At 41.7% G+C, this 17,801-nt stretch overlaps 1 pseudogene; it reads right to left on the bottom strand.

The window, feature by feature from the left end:
* Nucleotides 1–15,938: 15,938 nt before the first annotated feature.
* On the bottom strand, nt 15,939–17,427 carry LOC130084885 (uncharacterized; annotated as a pseudogene).
* Between the last annotated feature and the right edge of the window lie 374 nt (nt 17,428–17,801).

The following is a 17,801-nucleotide window of genomic DNA, read 5'->3' as shown; positions in this document are numbered from 1 at the left end:
AATTACAATGGCATTAAATAATGTTATGAGATTGTTTTAAATGTTTTTTGAATATACAAATATGAAATATTGGAAAGAATGATACTTTTAAACACAAAACTAAACCACCAATAGGTGGCGGCAGATCCCCGTCTTACTGAGTGAGTCGTTGAGCCATTTATTCAAACGATTCTTTCAAAACGCTGAATTGTTCAAGAGTGAGGCATTTATTTAATGGGTCATTGAATCTTTGACTCAACCGATTCGTTCAAAACGCTGATGATTCAGTAATGCGGTTATGTGTTCTGGTGAGATGTGCTGTGGTTCTGCTGTGATCTTTGTTTGGAACTATTTTCGCTGTTCAAATACAACAAAAACAGTCAATATTGTGTCTAAAATGTAAGTTACTTAATATTAATTTGTTTATTAAACTATCATATGAAATCAGTGGTACATTTTCAATCGTGATGGTATTGCACTCGTGGTGGTGTGATGTTGCTTAACTGTATCATATCATATGTTATAAATATAAGAACTCCTCATGAATTTTTACCGCTGTGTAACGTTATGTTCATTAAGTTTCTTTGTGTGATCTGGGCTCATTTGTTTCCATTTCTCATGAGGCACGAGCAACCGTGTTACCTAAGACAGTCAGAGGCTGTTTGCGGATTGGTCGGCAGATTTTTTTTTAACGATAATAATTAAAACATTTAATTAAATTTTAAATTAACAAATTGTAAGTAAATAACAATAGGTCAAGTTTAGATTTTTAGCTACGCCAGTGTGTGCAGAGACCTGGCAAACAAAAACACTGACTCCTGTGTGCAGATTACAGTTAATAAACAGAAAATGAAGTGTTCTAATTTCTCTTCCTGCTTTTTTCCCTCTTCTCCCAGTTTAGTCACATCAGTAACCTGACCATGTCACTATGATCTTCTTCTAGAGGTGTGGTGAACTGAGCAGATAAAAAAAAAAACTTTTTCCCACACTGTTTGGGTCTAACACAGCGTTTTAAGGCAAAATCGATTCACTGAGGAAACACATCCGTCGGTGAGGTGGCGTTGTCTTAGTTGTTTCTCCCAGATGTGAGGCCCTTCATCTGACAGGTATCAGGTGAATACTAATGCTGAACCGCTCTGTCACTAAAGCAGACAGCTGACCTCAGAACAGCCGGCACAAAGCATGTGCTTTTAAAGGGGTCATAGTCTGCTTGCCTCAGACCTCCTGCTGGCTTGTATTGAAGAGTTGGGGAGGCAAACATTTGCATTTCAAGCAAAGAGGAGAGACTTCTATGACTTCAAACCACCAACCCTGCATGATTCATTTTCCGAACACCTGCGGACTTGTGTGGTCATGAAGCTGCCTACACAAATGCAAGCAAATCCCTACAAATCCACATGAACAGGGAACATGCCTCTGTGTAGACAAAGAAAGGTGGCTGAAATATGAATCTAATTTCATTGATGTTTCCAGGAGGATTTTATGTAAATTGTAGAAAGAAGATTGCAAGGCTTACCAGTAGGAAATAAATTTCCCTGGTGATTAAGGCTCTTGGCTATCATATAAACATCTCAGGTTTGATCCCATGAAGTGCATAGTTACTGAGAGCCTTATCACCGTTGAGCACTTGAACACTTAACTCTAACTGCTTAGTGTGGGGTTGAACCATAGACTGTAAAACAGACTATAGTCTGTCATGACGTCGACTAGTCGCTGATCATGGCCTTTAGACGGCACAACAGGATAAGAAATATTTGAAGTCCACTTTTACGCTCTGTTTCAGTTAAAATGACCAATAAATGCATACTCGGAGCGCTTTGCTATATGTTTGATTATACCATCTGATGCTCAAAATTGATCACGTGAATGAATCCATGTTTTATACAGATTATTGTACAGGTAAGTTAATCGTTGTTCTAAACTTCAGCTTCATTATGCACACACACACACACACACGTTATCTGTTCCGTGTTGCAGTTTTTTCTTTTACTGATTTATGCCGTCCTTCCGCGATTATTTGGCCAGGGACACGACGTTGCCATCGGACCAATTTGCTGTGGAGAGACGCTGCCAGGTGCAATTCTTCACTCACGATCGCTCTCTCTCATACTAATGTAATGTAATGCAATCATATGTAATCCCAAAGATAAACTGAAAAACTGTTAAAAAAATAAACAAAAAAGCTGTTAGGAGCAGTGCTGTGTCATATGCCATAAGGCAACCCGCGTTCAAGGTTCAGTAGCCTATTTGTTCATCAATGAAGTCATCGGCGGCTAGTCGACGTCGACTTTCATCACATAAAATCTGAAGTCGTTCAACCATAAAGCACTTTGGGTGAAATTAAGAGGAAAAATTACCTTTAATGCTCTTTATCGCAAGCTTTGGTAAGCACTAGCTACTATCTCTTTATGTAAGAGGTAAGCTAGCTTATAGCCTACTGTGCTGTATTGTGAATATTGTCACTGCTAAAGGTAAATGTTAGGCATGACCCACAGCAGAGCGACTTTAGAGCCTATACTGAAACAGTGAAAATACCTGAAAGATGATTAAAGGCACAATATGTAAGATTTTTTCGCCACAAGAGGGCGCAGTTTCCAACAATAACAAAGGCGTAGGTTCATGACGCAGTGATGAGCTGAATGATGGGACTTGCTGTCAAGCTGATGGATCTAATAATGTTTATGGATGAGTGCAAACATTCATGTTTTTTAACATTACAGTGGTATTATTGAAGCAGGTCGCGATTGCCAAAGAGACAGATATCATACGCGAGTCCCGCGGATATAAAGGAATAAGGACATTTAATTCTACCGAACTACCCGCAAGTGCTGGATTACTCACACAGGTCAGTTTATTAGACGAATTAAACTTGTGAGGTAAACGTTACGCACTACGCAGTTGTCCACGTCTGTCGCCATGGTTACGTCATGGCTATGGCAGTATGAACGGAAACCAAGGATAGCGCGGATATTGCGTCATTGACAGGCGACGTTTTTTTTAAATGGGAATTTCTCAAGAAATAAAAAATCTTTGGAGACTTTTGGGATATTGTAAGTTCACAACTGCAGGAAATATATCACACTGTGCAAGTGATTTTTGGATATTTTATTACAAAATTCTTACATATTATACCTTTAAGTGAAAGAAATACACATGCATGTCCACCGCCACAAATTCTCATTAATGCAAGTTTAAATAAAAAAATATTCTTATTACAGTGATACAAATGAAATCATAGCCTATTTGATAGCCTATATTATTTAATTTGGAAAAAAAGAGTTTATGTATCATAGTATGTGTACTGTATGTGCTTTTAATGTACGCTGATTTAAATAAAACAATCACATTAGAGTATTCTTTAATGCGAATCACAACTGAGAATACATATGTTAAGTAAAAATTGTAGATAATTTGCTTAATTGTCATATATAAATAATCTCAATGCAATATATTTTTACAATGTTACAAAAGATTTTCAACATTGATAATAATATTCGTAAATGTCTCTTGAGCAGCAAATCATCATATTAGAATGATTTCTGAAGGATCATGTGACACTGAAGACTGGAGTAATGATGCTGAAAATTCAGCTTTGATCAATAAATTACATTTTAAAATATATTAAAACAGAAAACAGCTATTTTAAGTTGTAATAATATTTCAAAATATTACCATTTTTACAGTATTTTGATCAATTGTATGCAGTATTGGGGAGCATATAAAAGACTTATTTCAAAATCTTGAAAATGAATGAAACCTGTGTGAGTCACACAGTAATTGTGGATAACAAACTGATATTAACCGTGAACACTTTCTCCCTCACCCAGAGTCAGTTTAACCAGCAGCAGTCATAATGATACTTTGAGACTCTGATTTGTTTAGGGTCAAAGCCCACACTCAGATGGTTGATCTAACTCTGTGTGTTTGTAGTGTAACCAGTTGTGTTTTGCAAAAACACGAAACAATGGTGGCGACTATAAATTATGTCAGCAGTTTTTCTGACAGTATACAGAAATAACACTAGAAATCACACTGCAGATTGTAATTATACATTTAGACAGTTTGACTTTCAGGTTTCACATGGGCGAGTAAGCATGCAGCGCAGTCTCTTCCTCTGTGGGCGCCTTTGGTTGTTTGTTTTCCACAGTTGGATTGGGTTCTGGGCTGTTGGAAAGCCTTTTGTGGTACAGCGGGAAAACCTGCCACTCCTACAAATGCATGGAAAAGCACAGTCAAGCTCTCAGTGTGGTTTGGCTAGAAGAAGACTCAAAGTCCAAAGGCTCCAATACAAACTGTAGATTTATCAATAACTGACACACTGCAGACTAGACTTAACCGAACGTGTTCCTTGTTTTATTTTCTCACTTACATTGCATTACACTCGTGCAACACCGCACTCTGGTCCATCTTGACCACACCCACCTTCCCGTGTAACACCACCCTTAAAGGGCTATAGCATTTATCAACTATGATATAATGATATAACATATCAACACTACATCCCTTCCCTTAAGCTAACACTCACCAACTGAACATGTGAATAAACAGTATAACATGTAACACTGTAATAAATGTGACAGGCATATTTAACCAGTTACATAGTCCTGATAACGTGGGTTAGGATGGCTAACTCTCACTGAACGAGTCACTACAGGTTGGGCAGTTTCAGCGACAACACCAGTGGCAGGTGCTTCGCTCTGAGATGGTAACACTGTAGATGACAGGAGGTTTGTAAGAGGTGACACTGGTGGAAGTGGCCTGTAATCATCTTCTGAACACTCAGTGGGCGCAGGCTCTTGAACACTGAGGAGCAGACGTCGATTTCTTACGAATTGTTTGCCCTGAGAGGTCACCACATAGCTGTTAGGTTGAGTAGCATGGCCCTGTACAACTGCCGGTTTGTCGAAACCGCGAGCCGTCTGCATCCTTACTGTCTGACCCTGTTGTAGGGGTGGAAGGGTATGGGCATTGCGGTCATAGTATGCTTTGCTTTCCTTTCTCCTCCTGGTAAGAACTGCCTGGACGTTGCTGCATACAGAGGGCATCAGTCTGTCTTTCAGCTCAGGAAGGAGAGTTCTCGTCCGTCTAGAGAGGAGCAGTTGGGCAGGTGATGGCAGGTCTGCGCGTGAAAGGTTACGCAGGTGGAGTAAAGCAGCCTGAATGTCACTGTGCTCTCTATGGCATTTCTCTAGCAGATGCTTGGCGGATCGCACTGCACGTTCTGCAAGTCCGTTGGATTGTGGGTAATATGGGCTACTCCGAATGTGCTCAAAGTCCCATGCACGTGCAAAACCAGAAAATTCGCTACATACAAACTGCCGTGCATTGTCTGTCATGAGCGTCTGAGGAATCCCATGGACTGCAAAGTGTCTCTTAAGTTTCGCAATTACAGTGACACTTCTCATGTCGGGTAGATGGTCAAGCTCAAACCAACCAGAGAATGAGTCCACTAGAACCAAATGCATTTTTCCATGCCATTCAAATATGTCTGCCGCAGTGAACATCCAGGGAAGATCAGGAACATTGTGTGGTTGCATCGGTTCATGTGATTGATGGGGGTCTAAGGGCGTTGCAAGGAGCACAACGAGAGATTGCTCTCTCGATATCATCATACATCGTGGGCCAGTACATTGTTTCTTTTGCCCTGCGTTTTGTGGCCGCCAGACCTGGATGGCCTTGATGTAGCTGAGTCACGTAGTAACTTTGTAGCGATGGTGGTATCAGGAGTCTCTGTCCTCGAAAAATCAGTCCATCTTCAACAACAAATTCCTCTCTCATGGAAAAGAATGGGCGGAGATCACGTGAGAGCTCTTTGAAGGAGTTTGGCCAGCCATGCATTATCAAGTTAACAAGTCTTTGGCATGTGGGATCAGATTTTACAACAGTTCGGAGTTCCTCTGTCCGCTGTGATGAGAGAACTTGAAGTGTCATTACCTCTAGCAGGTCATCCGAAAGGGGAGGGTCAGTGGAGGGGAGATGAGCACGTGATAGGGCATCAGCGACAAAGAGTTCCTTGCCCCGTTTGTAGATCACGTTGAGACTGTAACGTTGGAGCTTGAGCATCATGCTTTGAAGACGTGCTGAGGCGGTGTGTAGCGGCTTTTTTAAGATTGTGATGAGAGGCTGGTGAACTGTTTCCACGGTGACGGGTCGGCCATAGATGAAGTCATGAAACTTCTTAGTTGCAAATACTAATGCTAACATTTCTTTCTCGATTTGGGCATACCGAGATTCAGTTGGTGTTAGGGTGCGTGAAGCAAATGCAACAGGGGCGCCCTGCTGAAGACACACAGCGCCCAGTCCATGTTGGGATGCATCAGCTGAAGGATGACAGGTTTGGTGACATCAAAGTATTGCAGAACTGGGGGACTGGTCCTTCAGCTTTTGGAAAGCGGCATCCTGCAGCTCATGCCACGACCATTCCACATCCTGCTTCAACAGTTCACGTAGAGGGCCTGTAACGTCACTATAGTGTGGAATGAATTTCGATAAGTAGTTGGTCATACCAAGAAACCGTTGTAAGGCCTGTTTGTCCTCAGGTTTTGGCATTTGGCGGATAGCTGTGGTCTTGTCGGGGTCGGGTTTGACGCCATGAGCAGTCAGGAGATGGCCTATATAAGAAACTGAGGTGACGCGAAATTTGCACTTATCAGGGTTTAATTTCATGTTACAGCCGCGGATTTTGTGGAGTACCTTTTTCAGTCGCTCATCATGTTCCTGTAGTGTGCAGCCCCAGACTAGTATGTCATCTACCACAATTTGACATGGTCGTGCATCAAAGAGCTGCTCCATGGATCGCTGGAACACTTCACTGCCAGTGGAAATTCCGTAAGGCATGCGCAGGAATCTGTACCTGCCAAAAGGCGTCATGAATGTGGCCAGCTTCGAAGATGCCTCGTCTAAGGGGATTTGCCAAAATCCACATTTTACGTCGAGGATACTGAAAACCTTGGCACCCGGCATGTCAGCGATGACCTGCTCAATGGTTTTCAGTGGATGGTGGGCCCTTAGGAGTGCCTTGTTGAGATGCACTGGATCTATCCAGATTCTTACAGAGCCATCTTTCTTTTTGGCAGCGACCATTGCAGACACCCATTCAGTGGCTTGGGTTTCAGGGGTGATTACACCCAATGTAGTCATTCTCTCAAGCTCTGCCATGACTTTCCCCTTCATTGCTATGGGCACTTTCTTAGGTGCACAGACAGAGGGCGCTATTGACATGTCTAATCGCATGTGATAAACAACAGGCAGTTTGCCAAGCACTGTGGTGTCGAACAGATCACTGAACTCTTGTACCTCTGGTTCTTGGTTTTGTACTGCATGCACATGTGGTCCTAACTGTATCACGACCCATAGCTATACAGTCTTGCAATCCTAGTAGTGGTCTCACATTACGATTGACAACATGGAATTTTAGTTGGCCTTGTTCACAATCTAGTATCGTTGTGCCCTCAGTGTTGATGGTTTGCCCGCCATATGCAGTGAGATTAACTTTTTCAGTAGTGTTTATGTGGGCTGAGGGTGCAATGAGATGTAACTGGTGGGCAGATATAACGTTGCATTTGGCACCTGTGTCCATCTTCAGTTTTAGGGTGTATTCACACCAGCCTTGTTTGGTTCGATTGAATCAAACTCTAGTTCGTTTCCCCCTTTGGTGCGGACCTTTTGGGCAGGTGTGAATACAGCAATCGAACTCGGGTGCGGACCAAACAACCGAACTGAGACCCAGCTGAAGAGGTGGTCTCGGTACGCTTCCAAACGAACTCTGGTACGGTTCGTTTACAGTGTGAACATGAACCGACCCAATTGCAAGAAAGCACTGCGGCTTTGAGTTAACAGGCTTCCGTAGTCGGAGATTTTGGCATAATGGTTTGTGTTATTGTTGTTCAAGTGCGAAAGAGAATTCCATTCCGGCGCGCTGTCTGGCCACACGATACTGTTGCGCGTCTTTCTGCGCGTCGTGTGTGTGCATCATTGGAATGGAATGAATGAATGAGTGTGTGCATCGGGACATTCACATACAGAGCGTTCTCTTTAGTCTAATTGCGCATATGCAAAAAAAAAGCTTTTGCAGTTCATATAATGTAACGATAGTTACAATACAAGGATGATGCTGCGTTAAACTGGACAAACTTAATCGCAAGCGTTAACATTGACAGCACTTGTTAGCAGTATATACAATAAGAATCTCATTATTTAAATGTGTGAACATAGCCCCTCTCTATGAATCAAAACTTTATACCTTATCCGTCTTCTGCGCAGTTTCTTTATATTGCGTTTGTACAGAATAACACAAAATTAGTAAAATAACAAATATTGCAGTACGAAATATCTCCATGCTGAGCCTTTTTTGCACTTCCTGACTTCCCTACTTGAGAATCCTTGTCCAATGAATGGACGACCTTAGCACACGTGTGGTTTTGTTTACAAATTTTGGTTCACTTGCAAAAAGAGCAGTGTGAAAGCGAACCGTACCAAAAAAAAAAAATTATTTGGTCCGGACCAAAGCAAGTGAACTATCGGACTTTCCTTGTGTGAATACACCCTTAATTTGCCAAGCCCGTGTGTCAGTTGCACTGTTGTGAATATTTCACCTTTCTGCGAAACATCATCCACTGTCTCACAATAGAAAGTGTCCTCAGGGGCATCCAGATTTGTGCCTAATTCATTCACCCGATTAGGCTTATAGTTTCTGAATTGTGCAGTAACGTTAGTTTGCTTAGGATGGTAATCACGAGTTTGTGACTGTGGTGCCGTTTTGTATGATGGAGTTGATCTACAGCATTTTGCAAAATGGTTCCATTTTCCACAGTTGTTGCACTGTTTATTAAAAGCAGAGCACTTGAGTTTATCAGGGACATGATATCTGTTGCAATTGATGCAGCGATCTTGTATTGCACATACTTCAGTCTCGTGTTTCAGTGCTTTTGTGCTCTTTTCAGATTGCTCATTTAACAGGCATATATTAACTGCAGAGTCCAACATCAGATTTTTTTCGCGGAGCAACTGTTTCCGCACGCCGTCACTTTCAATCCCGCAAACTATGCGGTCACGGATTAGCTCGTCATTTAAAGTTCCAAAGTCGCATTTTTTTGCGAGTAGCTTTAAGGTGGAAACATACGACTGAATGGACTCACCAGGTTTTTGATTAGTCATGTTGAAAACGTGTCTGTCCATTATAATGTTCTTTGTAGGCAAACAGAGTTCCGCAAACTTTTTCAGTAATACGTCGGGATCTTCTCTGTTCTCTCCCTCTGCAAACGTGAAAGCCTCGGATTTCTCCACCGCGTCGGGGCCCGCTAAATTCAGCAGAGTGTATGCCTGCACCTTTTTCGATTTGTCTGATAGACCAGCATTACAATATATGCGCCATTCTTTTTCGAATTTGCTCCAGTTGTCAGCAATGTGCTCGTCGAAGATTAGTGGATCAATACGGCGGAGACCTTGTGCCATGTTCGACCTCTTCTGACACCATGAAGATTTATCAATAACTGACACACTGCAGACTAGACTTAACCGAACATGTTCCTTGTTTTATTTTCTCACTTACATTGCATTACACTCGTGCAACACCGCACTCTGGTCCATCTTGACCACACCCACCTTCCCGTGTAACACCACCCTTAAAGGGCTGTAGCATTTATCAACTATGATATAATGATATAACATATCAACACTACACAAATGATTTACTTATATATTACTCACAGGTACATACAGGCAGGATGACACAACTTACATAAACGAGAACCGACAAGGACTGACTGAACAGAGGGAAACTAAATACAGATACAAATGAACACTAACGAGGTGAGGACAGGTGACAGATGATGATGACGATGAACAGGTGGGTAATGAGGGAGTGAGTTCAGGTGTGGAGACACAAGGGATTCTGGGAAGTGTAGTGAAGACGAAGACAGGATGGTGCAGACGATGGCTGTGTCCGAAATCTCCCACTACTCACTATATAGTGGACTATATAGTGAGCTCGCCATTTTGTAGTGCTGTCCGAATGTATAGTGATGATTATTATACCCTATATAGTCCACTCAATGTATCCCAGAATGCATTTTGAAAAGTAGTGTACAACCGATGGTCACTAACCCAAGCCCTACATACCATCATGCATTGCGCTGATCGTAAAAATGGCGGATGGACGTCAAGGAGAGCAGCGCGACAATACGAATTTGTCATACAAATGTAAGTTATGTTCTTTCTCGTTGAACTTATGATCGTAAAAATGGCGGATGGACGTCAAGGAGAGCAGCGCGACATGTAGTAGTTCTCAGAGATGGGGGACTCGAGTCACATGACTTGACTCGAGTCAGACTCGAGTCGCAAATTTAAAGACTTGAGACTTACTTGACTAAATTAAGAAAATGACTCGACTTGACTTTGACTTGAGATCCAATGACTTGAGACTTGACTTGACTTGAACTGTATGACTCGAGAATGACTTGATATACATTTTTATATAAATCATCGCAACATCCATTGATAAACAAAATGAAAGCAACGGAACCATTGACGTCAGTCATCAGATTCTGCGCGATTGCGTGACGCTGCACAAGCCCAGAAATAGCCTACATCGCGGTGAGCGCGCTAAATACAAAAACATCTCCCTGCATCGTTTCTTTTTGGATATAAACACTAGAAAATGACCATATTCATGCAAGAAGATTTGTTGTACGCATAATAACTGGCAAGGGATATCGGACGACCATCACAACCTCGAACATGTCGAACTTCATTCACCACGTCTAAAAGTAAGCTATGGCTTGTTTAACCTGTTTGTTATAGTTAATTTGACTATCTTTAAATCTAGAGAGAAAAATATTGGTCAAAACAGCATGCCTCTTTATACACAATTATGTTTTCAAATGTAGCTTAATGTTGTCAATATTCAAATGATAATTAGTGATGGTATATGTTTTGTATAACATTTGCCACATTTCTTTTTAAATCATGCTTTAAAGCCAAAAATGTTGTTCTTTCCAATGACGAAAAACAATATAGAAAACTGTTAGTTTTGTCGTTTATGTTTCTCTTAATGTTATCAGGGGGTTGGTGGCAAAAATGCCAGCAGAATTAATATGCACCCAAAATTCAAAATGTGGTGGAAAAAATGGCCCTAGTATGAGTTATTTTCATAATTATAACATATATAAAAAAATATTTCCAGATTATTGGCGCGATTGCAAATGTGATGATTTTATAAAACAGTTCAGTAAACAAAGAGTGAATATTGTGATGTGACATTTTAGACATAATATTCCAAATATTCTCTGTTTTTGCTCTATTTCTCCAATGACAATAGTTCCAAACAAGCCACAGAAAGAGTTATGCGTATTTGTGATTCAGTGACCTAGTTGCTTAGTTCCAGAACGAATCTGTCATTTTGAACAAATCAGTTGACTGAATGCTTCTATGACTCGTACATTAAGACGGTGATTTGGCGCCACCTATTGGCGGTTTTAACTTCATAATAGGCTAAATGCCAACGGCTGTTATATAACTTATATAAAGGGGATGCCAGTTTGAAGAATGCATTTGGTGGCATAGGAACCATTATACTTGAATTGTGAATTGTTTAATACCTTTTAATGGTCTTCTGCAATGTTTGAGGCATATTTATTTTTTCATGCTTTAATGTTGGCCTAATTTCAGTTACATTTACATTTTAGGCTATGTAGTTTGAAATTGTATTTATTTTTTATTTTTTAGATTTTTATTGTAGTAACCACTCAGCTGTATGTGGAAATGCATATTTAAAAAAAAAATATGTTGCAAATAAAACCATAGTCCACAACTTATGTAGTTTTAACTTATTTTAATATATAAATTCAGTGAAATCATCAAACGTTTATATGACTTGCCAGTGACTTGTGACCCAAGCTACGACTTGACTTGACTTGCTTGACATAAGGCAGTGACTTGACTTGACTTGCTTGCTTTTATAAAAAATTGACTTGGACTTGCTTGAGACTCGAAGGTTAAGACTTGAGACTTGCTTGTGACTTGCACATGTGTGACTTACTCCCACCTCTGGTAGTTCTATACGGTATGTAGTAGTTCTATACAATTTTGTCAGACATGTATAATCATGTGTGGAGTAACGCATTATAATAGAAACGGCCAGAAATGACTTAATTTTACAATTTTGAAGAAATAAGCTCAATATAATGTAATGTATTTATTTAAAAAAAATCTATTTAGCCCAGAGCTGGCTCGGCACCAGCTGACAGAAGATGGCGCGTTTAAATAGTGCGACAGTAATGACGTAATCAACGGCGCCGAGAGACGATCGAGTAGTGTCCGAAAGTGGTGTTTCTATTATGCTGGTGAGCTCACTATATAGTGCTCTACTCCCTACCCCCTACATAGGGGTTAGGGAGTAGTGGTTTGAGGAAAGATTTCGGACACAGCCGATGACTGTGACACTCAGCCACTAATGTGAATCAATTCAATTCAATTCAATTCAAACAACTTTATTTATCCACGTAGGGCAATTCTGTTTTAGCCTACCAGTCGTATCAAACAAGACAAGGGAATCAGGAAGGATGATGCAGTCAGTCTGTTTGTCTTGACTGTCTTATAAAATCCTTGCAAAAAATATCATCTGTTACTGTTGAGCTCTCTGACACAGAGCAGATATTTTACTACTCACTGTAGCTTGAATGTTTATCTCTTCTGCTGGTATAATAGGAGTGCTAAAGACTGGGATTTCTAGGGTTTAAAAAATAATGATTTCAACTGAATGAATAACATCAAGAACAGAGATCTTTCTGAAACAGTGATTCCCAACTAGACCTAAAAGTTTAAAGCACAGTATTGAAATTGCTTAGTGTATAGTAAACGAAAAATTGAAATATATTAATAATCAAGCGTAGCGTCAGTTCTGCCAGGTCACGTTAGTCAAGCTCGCATCAGTGACTCTCAGCTGATCCACGTCTACCTAGGAATACGACGCCTATACATAGTTCCCACATGACGTCACAACATACGGGCATTTGCCGACCCGGCGCCATTTCTGTGGGCATGTTTCGGGCAGAATATTAGAAGAAGAAGCTGAAACGAGTTCATTTCGTGATAAAAAGTAAAAATGGTCATCTCCTGCTGGGTCAATGGATGTTTAAATCGTACCGGAGGTTCAGTTAAATTTGGATTTTACAGTATACCCGTCTTTAGACTTCATGAATGTGAGAAGATAAGCTTTTGTCAGAACAACGACGGAGGTTATTGCTGGCGAGTAGGGCTGCAACAAACGATTATTTTGATAATCGATTAATCTAACGATTATTAGAACGATTAATCGACTAATCGTCGATTATTTCGCAGACTAATCAGCAAGTTTGGAACGATTATTTAGCTTTTCCAATTAGTTAAAACATTGAGTTATACATATTCTAACTATAATATAAAAGAAGGAAATCACTTCAGCTTTTGAAATAGTTGTTTTACTGAACTTTGAGCCAACTAAACAGGTCATTCTCTTTAAGTTTTCAGATTTCGGTCCAACTCAAATCACACACAAATGCTCTCTAAGCATTGTTTAATAGGCCCACTGCTTTTATTAGAACTGAAACAGAAAAAGGGACATTTACTTCAGGACACAAAGAATGGTAAAATATTAATCTGCAAACAATTATTATAAGTATAAAATTACAATCTTTTTTTACATGACAATTGAGCTGACAGAGACGTTCTCATTCACCTTTTAATTTACAGTATGAAAAAGTAACTGCCATGATATTCTTCCTATATCATAGGAAGGATATAACATCTCGTTTTGTAAGTCGTCATGATTATTGAACAAAATACAGGCAAGTGATAAGACTATAATAATACCTAATGTTACAATAATAAAAACAGCCCTGACTCGTAAGCTCGATCAAGCTTTATTCTGTGCAATAGAATAAATAAGTCATCACATTACTGTAATTATATTACTAATTGATAATATTATTACTATTATTAGTAGTATTGCATTCTCTAATAAAGAGAGCTCCAGCTGGAGAACACTCTCCTCTCACCGGCTCCTCTTGTGCCGGGATGTTTCCTCTTGCACACATGCATGTTGTGTTCCCGTGAAAAGCAAATTCCGCCTTGCATGTATTGCACACGACAGCATTCTTGATTTTAAGTTTTGTGAAACTTTCCCAAACCTTGCTAGTTCGGATTCGTTTGCCCTGTCATAATTCGCGCTGTTTATTCTTCTACCGCAATAGCATTTGTAAGGGCTGCACTACACTCTAGCGCTACAGCGCCGTAGCGGTCAAATCGCGATATTGCAGGCCCTTACATTAGGTCACGTGAGATCAAACGACTACTCGACAACAAAGATATTTGTCGACAAATTTTTATTGTCGACGTTGTCGACAATGTCGACTAATCGTTGCAGCCCTACTGGCGAGGATAATAAACAAGTTAACACTTTGCAGTTTGAATGATGTCCTGTATTAACATAATGACGAGGTATTAAAAACAACAGTTTCCACTGTTCGATTGCGCCCGCGCGTCTCTCTCTCTCTCTCTCACTCACTCACTCACTCACTCACACACACACACATTCCAGCATTGCAATCTCAGATTATGTCCCTAAAGAACCCGCGTATAAAGTAGTTCCGTATTACATTAGCTAATTAATTTGCACGCGAGTTTTATTTATTTTTATACCGTGTATATTCATCCACTGAACCGTGACGCCCGTACAGTTTCGGTTCAATACGAATACATGTACCGTTCCAACCCTATTCTTCAGTGTAAAAATAAGTACATGCATATTACAGAAAGCACCGATGACTGTTTTAAGGGGAACAGGAATTAAGTTGTGCAGGCTATGGCTTTTTAATAGACAGATAGTCTAGCATACATTCGCTATGATGACTTTTCCATTGATTGCACTTGAGCAAACGTCACCAACCCAACCCTTGACAAACTGATTGTACGCCTCCAGTGATTTCCAGGCTCGGAATTGCTCACATGTGTAAAAATTACCAGATAATGGTAACGTTACACATGATAATACTGTATGAGGCAAAGCTGCATAATCAGTGCTCGGTGCCTACGGACACCTGACTGAAATTTTCGCATTGTACCTCTCTCTGTCTTGTGTTAATAGAGTCTCTTTATAATCTCTGCCACTTTGTCTCTTCATGATTTTCGTAACATTATAAACAAAGAAATATTCGAAATTTGCTTGTAAAACTTTGTAAACAGAGCAGCTTATGCCCTCAAAGATGGCGTCTCCGGGGAGGTCACGTGACATTAATTGGCCTGTGGGAACTATGTATATCTGTATACATATATAAGCCTCAAAGTGAGGGAAAAAAAGCTTTTTATTTCATGTTGCTTGAGTAAAATGTAGCCTGTGTCATAATGAAACACCCCTCTCCTGAAAATGGTCTGAGTAGGCTATTTTTTGTTGTACGTAACGCAGCGTCAAAACGCCAGTTCTTCGCGGGTTCGCGGTCAGCAGCGCAAGTGACCGATAGGTTACTGACGTAACCCCGGTTCTCTGATAACATGAAGTGAGGTATCTCACTATGGGAACGCCTCTGGGCGTGTCCGATCGCGGAAGCACCAATTACACCACGTCTGCCAACTATGGCAGACCAATCGCTGCAGCGATCAGGGAGTCCCGGCTCCCTGTATATAAACGCAGCTACCTGCCGTTTCGTCATTCTCCGCATATCTCTTCTCCGTGCGAAAAGGCAAGGAGGGCAATGTTGTGAGATACCTCACTTCATGTTATCAGAGAACCGGGGTTACGTCAGTAACCTATCGTTCTCTTTCTAACATTCGTTCGGTATCTCACTATGGGATATAGACAACTCCCGTATTGCCGATATGCTGACGAAGCAGACTGAAGAAGAGGGGATATAATAATACTGAATCATGATCCCAGACGGAAGAAAAACAGAATGATATGGGGACAGGTGCCCCCTTATTGAAACCATCTAAACCTCCTCCTGACTACTTACTCCCAAAACTGAGTGTGCCAGAGAGGGTTCCGTAACATCCAGTCTATAAAAACGGATAAATGTGTGCGGAGAGGACCAGCTGGCCGCCGCGCAAATTTCTTGAATAGAAATACCCTTGAATAGAGCCCAGGATGTAGCCATCCCCCTAGTAGAATGCGCTCTTAGCCCTACTGGTGGCTCTATATTCATGCTTCTGTAACATAAACCAATAGCCTCCACCACCCAATGAGAAAGGCGTTGACGGGAAATAGGTTTTCCCTTGTAAGAGTCAGCCCATGAGACAAATAGCTGGTTGCTCTTACGCAATGAGTGGGTTCTCTGTACATAACTGTACAGCGTGCGAACCGGACATAAACAGTGTAACCTCTCCTCTTCTGGAGAAGAAAAAGGAGGAGGATGAAAAGCTGGCAAATCCAATGCTCTTACGGTATCCGCGTGATCATATACTTTGGGCACGAACGCCGGGTTAGTTTTGAAATAAGCTCTTTGACCACCCGGAGCGAACTTCATACATGAAGGGTGAACTGATAACGCCTGTAGTTCACTCACTCTCTTTGCTGTTGTAAGAGCAAGTAACAGAGCCGTTTTTAAAGCGAGCAGCTTTAAGGCAATGCTATCAATGGGCTCGAACGGGGCTTTTGAGAGCGCGCTCAGGACCACAGACAAATCCCATGGCGGGACCAGCGTCTTTGATACTGGGTGTAACCTACGTGCACCTTTCATAAAACGACAGACTAGAGGGTGTTGACCCATGGTCATGCGGGTGTTGACCCATGGAATCGATGCCTACATGACATGCCGATATGGCGGACAGATAAACCTTCACCGTGGAAAAAGCTCTGCCTTTATCCAGGAGGTTTTGAAGAAAACACAGCACATCTGAAACAGAGCACAAGAACGGGACAATGTTCTTATCTGCACACCATTCCTCAAAGACTCTCCATTTTAGGTTATATAAAGAACGAGTCGAGGCCGCCCTCGCGTTCTGAATCGTCTCAATAATCCTTGGCCAGGCCCAGAGAGCTAACTTCTGAGGGGAGGGATGGAATATTTCTCCCCGTGCTTGTGAGAGGAGATCCCTGCGTGTTGGTAACTGCCAAGGCTGGTCGTAGAGCAGTTGCGCAATCTCCGCAACCCACAGTCTCCCCGGCCAGTACGGCGCGATCAGAATTAACACATGTCCGCGCTCCCGAACCCTCCGTAGTGTCGGCTCGATCAAGCTTAACGGAGGGAACCCGTACAGTAACACGTCTGGCCACTCGTGGGCTAGCGCATCCACACCCAATGGTGCATCGTCGCCGACCAGAGAGAAGAACAGGGGACATTGTGCGTCTTCGCGCGATGCGTAGAGATCTACGGCAGCCTGGCCGAATCTCTGCCACAACATGAGGATCACCTGGGGGTGGAGTCGCCACTCCCCGTACAGGGGATTCCCTCTGGACAATAGATCCGCTCTCCTGTTCATTATCCCCGGGACATGCGTCGCGCGTAAAGACAGGAAGGTCCTGTTGCTCCACATAATCAGTTTCTTCGCTACCATGTGAAGCGTCTGAGAACGCACTCCTCCCTGCCGATTTATGTAGGCTATCACCGTCGTATTGTCTGTCCTGACCAATACGTAATGATCCTTTAGAAAATGCACGAAATGTCTCAGAGCTAGAAACACTGTCAGTAGCTCTAGAAAATGTATGTGCTTTTCTCTTAGTGCGGGAGACCAAACTCCTCTCACTGTCCTGCCCTCGAGCACTGCGCCCCAGCCTGTGAACGATGCATCCGTCGTCACCACTTTTCTCAGTACGATCGGACCCAGAGGGCATCCTGTCCTGAGAAAAGACGGGA

Source organism: Rhinichthys klamathensis, unplaced genomic scaffold (assembly GCF_029890125.1).
Source record: "Rhinichthys klamathensis goyatoka isolate OS25496 unplaced genomic scaffold, OSU_Roscu_1.1 h1tg000003l_1, whole genome shotgun sequence".
Classification (NCBI taxonomy): Eukaryota; Metazoa; Chordata; class Actinopteri; order Cypriniformes; family Leuciscidae; genus Rhinichthys; species Rhinichthys klamathensis.
This window is presented reverse-complemented; position numbering and strand designations above follow the sequence as displayed.